The sequence below is a fragment of the Oncorhynchus tshawytscha genome, unplaced genomic scaffold (genome assembly GCF_018296145.1).
Source record: "Oncorhynchus tshawytscha isolate Ot180627B unplaced genomic scaffold, Otsh_v2.0 Un_contig_1219_pilon_pilon, whole genome shotgun sequence".
In the NCBI taxonomy this organism is placed as follows: Eukaryota; Metazoa; Chordata; class Actinopteri; order Salmoniformes; family Salmonidae; genus Oncorhynchus; species Oncorhynchus tshawytscha.
The window spans coordinates 87,817-99,711 of record NW_024609530.1 but is presented as its reverse complement, the minus strand read 5'-3'; the positions used below and the strand labels follow the sequence as shown (position 1 = coordinate 99,711).

Genomic DNA, 11,895 nt, shown 5'->3' with positions numbered 1-11,895 from the left:
GTATTTAGATCCGGCATCAAAGGACCAATTGTTAGAGGAATTCTAAATTCCTATATGTTTTATAGCCAAAATCAAATTCGCACTCTCTCTATTTCATTAATGAGTTGTAAATTCATTAATTATGCATGAAATAGATTGAGACCAGTCTTAAAAGTCAGGTAACAGCGTTTATTACAAGAGAGTACTGCCACATACACATTTTTCCACAAGTTATAAACTGAAAATGACGTCAGCGTTTTCTAAATGTTCTCTCTCTTAGAGGCCCTATAGTTTCTCGAGCTTTCACTCCACGCCTGAAGTCAAGGTCAGTCAGTATAAATCAGCATTCTAGACAGTCTGGAGATAGTCCGATCCTGCCACCTGGAGATTGTACAAATGAATGAACTAAGGAACAGACCTTCATTGTTACTAGACTCCTGACTACATTATATACAATTGGGAATGGGAGCAAGAGAGAAAATTCATATATGTACAGTACATTATAGCATTTGGACTAGTCAGTTCTGATTGAAATGTAAACATAATTAGTCATTTCAACCATAATTTCCTCCAACACTGGTGTACCCCATCATCACCAACAAGGGGTATGTACCAGACCTGGCTATGGCCATGTAGGGTGCACGTTTTGGTTTTTGACTGCCTAGCGCTAAACAGCCTACTCAAATGTTGAAAAGTATTGAATACATTTTAAAGTTAGCTTATTTGCTGGATGGAAGTTCTGTTTGTCTGCTCATTGCATTGAACTCCAGGTTCCTGCCTAGGTACCACTCGTCTGCTATTCTGCTTTACCTGCAGTCCTTCAAGTTTGCCTTAGGCGAGGAAGTGAGTGGACCACAAGTTCTCGGTATGACTGGGTTGTTTTCATACTGTAGCTCTTGACTGTTCTCTTATTTCACCCCAGGTGTATATTCATTGTAAGCTTGTTGCATGGGACCCTGAGGTTTTTGATATAGAAAGAAGGCCTGCCACTACATTAAAGAGACTGGAGAGTAAGTATTGGTCACATAACGACCATAATGACGTTAGTGCCAATGCAACAGCCAACTTTTTTTTCATAGATGGGAGCTGCTGGACGACCCGTCTCAAAGTGACCTCTGCAAGTGCTGTGACTCTTGTTGCAAGCCTCGGTTGAAGAGGGGTGTGGATTCAGGTATTTTGAGGCACTTCATTTCAAGCCTGACTAAACTGTAGTTCCATATTCATTTGAGCTGATCACTCTTGAGTTCTGATGGGACTGCAGCTTGAAGTAATTTATATATATTTTTTTCTCAGAACCCCAGGGCCTGGTTCAAAACTCTGTTCTTGGACCGCTCACAATAGTGGAAAACTCTGAAAACCGGATCCCCAGTGAATTTGTAAAATATCCTACTGTAGAACAAGGTTGGTGATTTTGGCATTGAAGACTATAGTTTACACTTGGCTTTTAATTGTATCAGCTTTGATGCCAAATGAACTTGAACCTGTAACCTACTCATCTGTCATTGTGTTCTGTATTCAGTTGACTGGTTGGTGTAATGGTCTGGAACACTTTGCTTGTCAGGTGTGTGTGCTGGTTATTTTACTGTAACATCCCCCAACGGCAATGAGATTCATGTTACTAACACTTCTTCAACCTGTTCCAGGGATGGCTGTCTTTTCTGTCTCTACAGCCATCTAATTGTAGGTGGCCTGAAGGGTGCATCACTTTCCACTATCCCCAGTATGGATATGAAGTCCTTTGTTTCAATAAAATGAGTACTTTACAATGGTGTTTGTTTCTAATGGTTGTCAAAATGCTATGATCCTGATGAGATGTACCCTAAATCCAGTAGTGCGGCGCCGGTATCTACACAAAATAGCCAAGATGTGACCATCTGGTTGTAAGAAGATGATCTCAATGAGAGTGCTCAGTGTTTTGTGACTTTGTGTTCTGGACTTCCCAGTGTCCTGATTACTCTTGAACTGTAACACTTTCTTTTTTTTGGCATAATTCGTTTGCATGAACACCTGCTGTGACTATCATTAGCAATGGTAACGCTATTTGAAAGATTGTCATAAGTGAACCTGCTTAATGTTGGCTATACTTTTTCAGCAGTAGCCCACCCCAATATCAAATTGACAAGCCAAGTTTAGAGATTGTAGGTGGCTGATGGCCATGCTTAATGGCTGTGATAGGAGGAGGCTGGATCAACAGCATTGTACATAGTTACTCCACAATATTAACCAAAATTAGAGTGAAGAGAAGGAAGTCTGTACAGAATATAATATTCCAAAACATGCATCCTGTTTGCAATAAGGTACTAAAGTAAAACTGTACAAAATTAGGTCAAAGAAGTAACTTTGTCCTGAATACAAAGCATTACAGTATGTTTGAGGCAAATCAAACACAACACATGACTGAGTACCACTCTTCATATTTTCCAAGCATGGTGGTGGCTGCATCATCGGCAAGGACTGGTGAATATTTTAGGATCAAAATAAATGGAATAGAGCTAAGCACAGGCAAAATCCTAAAGGAAAACCTGGTTCAGTCTGCTTTCCAACAGACACTTGGAGACAAACTCACCATTCAGCAGGACAATAACCTAAAACACAAGGCCAAATATACACTACTGTTGATCAAGAACCAATTTGACAGAGCTTAAGAATTCTGAATAATGGGCAAATATTGCACAATCAAGGTGTGGAAAGCTCTTAGACTTACACAGACTCACTGCTGTAATCTCTGTCAAAGGTGCTTGTACAAAGTATTGACTCAGGGTATGTAATTGAGATTTCATTTTCAATAAATTTGCAAACATTTCTATAAACATGTTTTTACTTTGTCATTATGGGGTATGTGTAGATGGGTGATTTAAAAAATATATAAACATTTTCTTCAGGCTGTAACACAAAATGTGGAATAAGTCAAAGGTACGAATACTTTCTGAAGGCACTGTAAGACTAAAACTGTTGAGCTAGCTAGCAGCTTGGTAACTAAGGCTAAACTGTTGGCTTGCTAACATAATGTAGAAAACACATTTGACCTAACTAATTTTAGTTTGCATCACATTTAGTATTTAATTAGACAAACTGGAAACAGGACATTAATGCACAAAATGAAGAACTATATTCAACTTTGCTTATATGCTGCTCGTTCCTGCAGAATTTTGTACTTCCTATTCCTCCCTCACTTTTTTCCCAAACGTGTTTATTTTGCCTATCAAGTGACATGTCTACCTGCCTGCTCTCCGTTTGGTATTCCCGCCTCTTCTTTTTCATTGGATGCCTGATGCAACAAATCAAATCAAATTTTATTTGTCACATACACATGGTTAGCAGATGTTAGTGCGAGTGTAGCGAAATGCTTGTGCTTCTAGTTCCGACAATGCAGTAATAACCAACAAGTAATCTAGCTAACAATTCCAAAACTACTACCTTATAGACACAAGTGTAAGGGGATAAAGAATATGTACGTAAGATATATGAATGAGTGATGGTACAGAGCGGCATAGGCAAGATACAATAGATGGTATTGAGTGCAGTATATACATATGAGATGAGTATGTAAACAAAGTGGCATAGTTAAAGTGGCTAGTGATACATGTATTACATAAGGATGCAGTAGATGATATAGAGTACAGTATATACGTATACATATGAGATGAATAATGTAGGGTATGTAAACATTATATTAGGTAGCATTGTTTAAAGTGGCTAGTGATATATTTTACATCATTTCCCATCAATTCCCATTAAAAGTGGCTGGAGTTGAGTCAGCGTGTTGGCAGCAGCCACTCAATGTTAGTGGTGGCTGTTTAACAGTCTGATGGCCTTGAGATAGAAGCTGTTTTTCAGTCTCTCGGTCCCAGCTTTGATGCACCTGTACTGACCTCGCCTTCTGGATGATAGCGGGGTGAACAGGCAGTGGCTCGGGTGGTTGTTGTCCTTGATGATCTTTATGGCCTTCCTGTGACATCGGGTGGTGTAGGTGTCCTGGAGGGCAGGTAGTTTGCCCCCGGTGATGCGTTGTGCAGACCTCACTACCCTCTGGAGAGCCTTACGGTTGTGGGCGGAGCAGTTGCCGTACCAGGCGGTGATACAGCCCGACAGGATGCTCTCGATTGTGCATCTGGAGAAGTTTGTGAGTGCTTTTGGTGACAAGCCGAATTTCTTCAGCCCCCTGAGGTTGAAGAGGCGCTGCTGCGCCTTCTTCACGTTGCTGTCTGTGTGGGTGGACCAATTCAGTTTGTCTGTGATGTGTACGCCGAGGAACTTAAAACTTACTACCCTCTCCACTACTGTTCCATCGATGTGGATAGGGGTGTTCCCTCTGCTGTTTCCTGAAGTCCACAATCATCTCCTTAGTTTTGTTGACGTTGAGTGTGAGGTTATTTTCCTGACACCACACTCCGAGGGCCCTCACCTCCTCCCTGTAGGCCGTCTCGTCATTGTTGGTAATCAAGCCTACCACTGTTGTGTCGTCCGCAAACTTGATGATTGAGTTGGAGGCGTGCGTGGCCACGCAGTCGTGGGTGAACAGGGAGTACAGGAGAGGGCTCAGAACGCACCCTTGTGGGGCCCCAGTGTTGAGGATCAGCGGGGTGGAGATGTTGTTGCCTACCCTCACCACCTGGCGGCGGCCCGTCAGGAAGTCCAGTACCCAGTTGCACAGGGCGGGGTCGAGACCCAGGGTCTCGAGCTTGATGACGAGCTTGGAGGGCACTATGGTGTTAAATGCCGAGCTGTAGTCGATGAACAGCATTCTCACATAGGTATTCCTCTTGTCCAGATGGGTTAGGGCAGTGTGCAGTGTGGTTGAGATTGCATCGTCTGTGGACCTATTTGGGCGGTAAGCAAATTGGAGTGGGTCTAGGGTGTCAGGTAGGGTGGAGGTGATATGGTCCTTGACTAGTCTCTCAAAGCACTTCATGATGACATACCTTAAGGGAAGATTTCGGCAGTTGCTGTATGATTAGTGAGAAAGTCCATATTGCAAATGTACGGTCCCTTACTAGATGTCCGAAAACGTTTGTAAAATTCGCGGACGGCGTCGGGCCGAGCGGCAGGGCCGGACCTACCGGGAAGTCATCAAATGAACTTTGTCGGACATTCGGTTTCCGTTTCACAAAAATAATAAGATTTTGGTCATTTTTCCACTGTCCCAGAATATCCCACAGGGGGGCATAAGCAATCATATTGCTATTGGACAAAACATCACGATTCACAACGGGGCCTTATCTCGAAAACGGAAAATATTTAGAAGCCGAAACTCGGTGAGCGTAGGTTTGGCATAATGGGCAGTTGGCCCCGAACAAGATGGCGTCCAGGCCTCAACGGTTTTGAGTTATGGCCATTTATCTGGGATTAAAGGTCCAAAATGAAAATAGAGAAATTATTTTTCCACTTCATGTCAAAGTCAAGGAGCCTCCGGTGTCAATAAAAAAGAACCAGCCATTTATCTATCGTCATTTAAGAGAAATCGTACAATGACAGATTGGTGATGTTCACGGATAGGTGTTTTTTTTTTCAACGGTTACAGATCCAGTTGCAGGGTGTTCTTACGAATCTTTTTAAAGTGTGCTGCGGAGCTCTGCGAGATTTCTGTGATTTTCTATGATTTTCTGAAATAACACACACTCACTAAACCCTCTGTAAATAACTCAGTTCTTAACGTAAAGACTTAAAACTCAGGATTCTGTAAAGGCATACCCCAATCAGGATATGGGTTTATTTATAGCTTCCTGTGCCAACCGGAAGTGCCTTAAATGATGTCATAGTGGCAGTTTCCAAGGGTTAAAAAGGTCAGATCTTTTCAAAACTTCATATGTGTGATTAGGCAATCCCCATAAACTGTAAGTCAGTCATTTCTCCCAACAGATGTCAAAGAAAAGCTCTCACACACACACACAGCAAGGATGGAGTGACAAAGTGCGGTGCTTAAAGACACAGAGAGCAGGCAATGGCATTACCATAATCCCTAGGCCGTGCCGAGTTCAACGAGATATCCCGCTTGACCGTAGCTCGCTTGCATTTTACAACCATATTTTTATTTTTGGGTTACCAGGTGCCTATTTTAAACAGTCCATAAAGCACTCAGGGCGGCCCCCATGGATAGAGGGTCGTAGTAGGGTACTCCCATAGCGGGCATGGACAATAGGAGTCCCGTTAAATGCATTTACAACCATATTTTTATTTTTGGGTTACCAGTTGCACAACAATGCACGTGCATTTGCAATATGATTCTATAGTGAAAAAACATCACCAAATGGACATGATGAAATCAACACAACGAGTGATGGAAAGGAACAACTATCACTGCTCGGCCATCCTGTGTTCATCAGGCCAGTCAATTTTGCATTTTTGAGCATGTCAAATTTCATATGGTAAATGCCCATTGAACCATATTGCAAATGCACGTGCACTTGCAATATGATTGTATAGTGAAAAAACATCACCAAATGGACGTGATGAAGTCAACACAACGAGCGATGGAAAGGAGCAACTATCACTGCCCGGCCATCCTGTGTTCATCAGGCCAGTCAATTTAGCATTTTTGAGCATGTCAAATTTCATATGGTAAATGCCCAAGGGTTAGAAAAGTAACATCTCTCCAAAACTTCATATGTGTGACTAGGTAACCCTCCTAAACTGTAAATCAGTCATTTCCCCCAGGAGATGTCAAAAAAAGCTCTCATACACACACACAGCAAGGATGGAGTGAAAAAGTGCGGTGCTGAAAGACACAGAGAGCAGGCAATGGCATTACCATAATCCCTAGGCCGTGCCGAGTTCAACGAGATATCCCGCTTGACCGTAGCTCGCTTGCATTTTACAACCATATTTTTATTTTTGGGTTACCAGGTGCCTATTTTAAACAGTCCATAAAGCACTCAGGGCGGCCCCCATGGATAGAGGGTCGTATTAGGGTACTCCCATAGCGGGCATGGACAATAGGAGTCCCGTTAAATGCATTTACAACCATATTTTTATTTTTGGGTTACCAGTTGCACAACAATGCACGTGCATTTGCAATATGATTCTATAGTGTAAAAACATCACCAAATGGACATGATGAAATCAACACAACGAGTGATGGAAAGGAACAACTATCACTGCTCGGCCATCCTGTGTTCATCAGGCCAGTCAATTTTGCATTTTTGAGCATGTCAAATTTCATATGGTAAATGCCCATTGAACCATATTGCAAATGCACGTGCACTTGCAATATGATTGTATAGTGAAAAACATCACCAAATGGACATGATGAAATCAACACAACGAGTGATGGAAAGGAACAACTATCACTGCTCGGCCATCCTGTGTTCATCAGGCCAGTCAATTTTGCATTTTTGAGCATGTCAAATTTCATATGGTAAATGCCCAAGGGTTAGAAAATAACATCTCTCCAAAACTTCATATGTGTGACTAGGTAACCCTCCATAAACTGTAAATCAGTCATTTCCCCCAGGAGATGTCAAAGAAAAGCTCTCATACACACACACAGCAAGGATGGAGTGAAAAAGTGCGGTGCTGAAAGACACAGAGAGCAGGCAATGGCATTACCATAATCCCTAGGCCGTGCCGATTCAACGAGATATCCCGCTTGACCGTAGCTCGCTTGCATTTTACAACCATATTTTTATTTTTGGGTTACCAGGTGCCTATTTTAAACAGTCCATAAAGCACTCAGGGCGGCCCCCATGGATAGAGGGTCATTAGGGTACTCCCATAGCGGGCATGGACAATAGGAGTCCCGTTAAATGCATTTACAACCATATTTTTATTTTTGGGTTACCAGTTGCACAACAATGCACGTGCATTTGCAATATGATTCTATAGTGAAAAAACATCACCAAATGGACATGATGAAATCAACACAACGAGTGATGGAAAGGAACAACTATCACTGCTCGGCCATCCTGTGTTCATCAGGCCAGTCAATTTTGCATTTTTGAGCATGTCAAATTTCATATGGTAAATGCCCATTGAACCATATTGCAAATGCACGTGCACTTGCAATATGATTGTATAGTGAAAAAACATCACCAAATGGACATGATGAAATCAACACAACGAGTGATGGAAAGGAACAACTATCACTGCTCGGCCATCCTGTGTTCATCAGGCCAGTCAATTTTGCATTTTTGAGCATGTCAAATTTCATATGGTAAATGCCCATTGAACCATATTGCAAATGCATGCACTTGCAATATGATTCTACAGTGAAAAACATCACAAAATGGACATGATGAAATCAACACAACGAGTGATGGAAAGGAGCAACTATCACTGCCAGGCCATCCCGAGTTCATCTGGCCAGTCAATTTTGCATTTCTGCATTTTTGAGCATGTCAAATTTCATATGGTAAATGCCCATTGAACCATATTGCAAATGTACATGCACTTGCAATATGATTCTATAGTGAAAAAACATCACCAAATGGACATGATGAAATCAACACAACGAGTGATGGAAAGGAGCAACTATCACTGCCAGGCCATCCTGTGTTCATCAGGCCAGTCAATTTTGCATTTCTGCATTTTTGAGCATGTCAAATTTCTTATGGTAATGCCCATTGAACCATATTGCAAATGCACTTGCACTTGCAATATGATTCTATAGTGAAAAAACATCACCAAATGGACATGATGAAATCAACACAATGAGTGATGGAAAGGAACAACTATCACTGCCCGGCCATCCTGTGTTCATCAGGCCAGTCAATTTTGCATTTTTGAGCATGTCAAATTTCATATGGTAAATGCCCAAGGAAAGTAACATCTCTGCAAAACTTCATATGTGTGACTTGCCCTCCTAATGTATGAGTCATTTCCCCCAGGAAAGAAAAGCTCTCATCACACACACACAGCAATGGATGATGAAATGAAAAAAGTGATGGAAAGACACAGACTATCAGGCAATGGCATTACCATAATCCCTTGCATTCAGTCAGATATCCCGGTTGCCGTAACCTTGCATTTTACAACCATATTTTTATTTTTGACCAGGTGCATTTTAAACAGTCCATAAATCACTCAGGGCGGCCCCCATGGATAGAGGGTCGTATAGGTTACTCCCATAGCGGGCATGGACAATAGGCCAGTCCCGTTAAATGCATTTACAACATATTTTTATTTTTGGGTTACCAGTTGCAAACAATGCACATGCATTTGCAATATGATTCTATAGTGAAAAAACATCACCAAATGGACATGATGAAATCAACACAACGAGTGATGGAAAGGTACAACTATCACTGCTCGGCCATCCTGTGTTCATCAGGCCAGTCAATTTTGCATTTTTGAGCATGTCAAATTTCATATGGTAAATGCCCATTGAAACATATTGCAAATGCACGTGCACTTGCAATATGATTCAACAGTGAAAAAACATCACCAAATGGACATGATGAAATCAACACAACGAGTGATGGAATGGAACAACTATCACTGCCAGGCCATCCCGAGTTCATCTGGCCAGTCAATTGTGCATTTCTGCAGGATTTTTGAGCATGTCAAATTTCATATGGTAAATGCCCATTGAACCATATTGCAAATGCACGTGCACTTGCAATATGATTCAACAGTGAAAAAACATCACCAAATGGACATGATGAAATCAACACAACGAGTGATGGAAAGGAACAACTATCACTGCCAGGCCATCCTGAGTTCATCAGGCCAGTCAATTTTGCATTTTGAGGATTTTTGAGCATGTCAAATTTCTTATGGTAAATGCCCATTGAACCATATTGCAAATGTACGTGCACTTGCAATATGATTGTATAGTGAAAAACATCACCAAATGGACATGATGAAATCAACACAACGAGTGATGGAAAGGAACAACTATCACTGCTCGGCCATCCTGTGTTCATCAGGCCAGTCAATTTTGCATTTTTGAGCATGTCAAATTTCTTATGGTAAATGCCCATTGAACCATATTGCAAATGTACATGCATTTGCAATATGATTCTATAGTGAAAAAAACATCACCAAATGGACATGATGAAATCAACACAACGAGTGATGGAAAGGAACAACTATCACTGCCCGGCCATCCTGTGTTCCCATAGCGGGCATTAATATCAGAATTACCGGTAAATGCATTTTACAACCATATTTTTATTTTTGGGTTACCAGGTGCCTATTTTAAACAGTCCATAAAGCACTCAGGACGGCCCCCGTGGATAGAGGGCCGTAGTAGGGTACTCCCATAGCGGGCATGGACAATAGGAGTCCCGGTAAATGCATTTACAACCATATTTTTATTTTTGGGTTACCAGTTGCACAACAATGCATGTGCATTTGCAATATGATTCTATAGTGAAAAAACATCACCAAATGGACAAGATGAAATCAACACAACGAGTGATGGAAAGGAACAACTGTCACTGCCCGGCCATCCTGTGTTCATCAGGCCAGTCAATTTTGCATTTCTGCAGGATTTTTGACCATGCCAAATTCGTGATGGTACATGCCCATTGAAACATATTGCAAATGCACTTGCACTTGCAATATGATTCAACAGTGAAAAAACATCACCAAATGGACATGATGAAATCAACACAACGACTGATGGAAAGGAACAACTATCACTGCTCGGCCATCCTGTGTTCATCAGGCCAGTCAATTTTGCATTTTTGAACATGTCAAATTTCATATGGTAAATGCCCAAGGATTAGAATAGTCACATCTCTCCAAAACTTCATATGTGTGTCTAGGCCAACCCTCCTAAACTGTAAATCAGTCATTTCCCCCAGGAGATGTCAAAGAAAAGCTCTCATACACACACACAGCAAGGATGGAGTGAAAAAGTGCGGTGCTGAAAGACACAGAGAGCAGGCAATGGCATTACCATAATCCCGAGGCTGTGCCGAGTTCAACGAGATATCCCGCTTGACCGTAGCTCCCTCGGTCTGAGCGCAGCGACCATTAGAAAAGTAGGCCCAAAATGAAGCCTGCCCCACAACGTCATTTGCTTTTGGGTGACAGCGGCAGAACCGTTAGGTTTAGAAGGAAAATTCAACCACAGGAATGTTCCTAAGGTCCTTCCGATCCGTGCAAGCCTAACCTTGACCGTGTGGCATTAACCCTTAACAGTTAAAAGAAGGTGTTTACATCAAACAGTTTGCATTGACTTCTCTCCCCATAGGAATACATTGCCTGCACCCCTAAATTCAACCTGAAGCCTATATGGGTTATGAATGCCGTATGAACCTGTCTTCGGTAACAGTCCATCAGGCCACTATGAGGTCTACCTGTGTTGATTCTAAGCTTCCTTGAGCAACCGGAAGTGGTTAAAATCACCCTAAAAGTGTATATCCATACCCTGCCTGCAGTTTGATAGACATAGTGCATTCAACCCTGTGTAAATCAGTCAATTCTTAACGTAAAGACTTAAAACTCAGGATTCTGTAACAGCATACCCCAATGAGGATATTTGTTGACTTATAGCTTCCTGTACCAACCGGAAGTGTCATAATTGGTGTCTCAGGGGCTGTTTCGAGGGGTTAAAAAAAGTCAGATCTTTCCAAAACATCATATATGTGATTAGGCAACCCCCATGAACTGTAAATCAGTCATTTTTCCCATAAAATTTCAAAGGAAAAATAAATCACACTAAAACACAACTTGGAAGGAGGGACGTATTGGGGTGCGTAGAGACAGACATTGACTGCAATAGATAGCTTTGTTCGAGCTAAAAAAGAACCGTCAGACCTAGAGTTCCGAAACTTTAGAAACCTGTTCTAGACCTCCGGTCGATAGTGCGTGGTGAGTTACGTGGCTCTAGAAGGTTCTCGGACCGAGAAACAGCCTTGTACATTTGCAATGACTTCAATTCATTTTGACCATTACGAAAATGACGACATTTAGAAAAGTCTCAGAGACGCAAGACTAGGTGCATTGCGACCGTCTCGGCCCATAGAGACG

General features: G+C 41.9%; 1 long non-coding RNA gene across 1 annotated transcript; it reads left to right on the top strand.

Moving 5' to 3' along the window:
* The first annotated feature begins 735 nt into the window (after nucleotides 1-735).
* Nucleotides 736-1,745, top strand: LOC112265213. The gene is made up of 6 exons (XR_002955735.2): nucleotides 736-822; nucleotides 902-989; nucleotides 1,059-1,150; nucleotides 1,273-1,380; nucleotides 1,499-1,540; nucleotides 1,623-1,745. It is a non-coding gene; the product is annotated as an uncharacterized LOC112265213 (long non-coding RNA).
* Nucleotides 1,746-11,895: the final 10,150 nt, after the last annotated feature.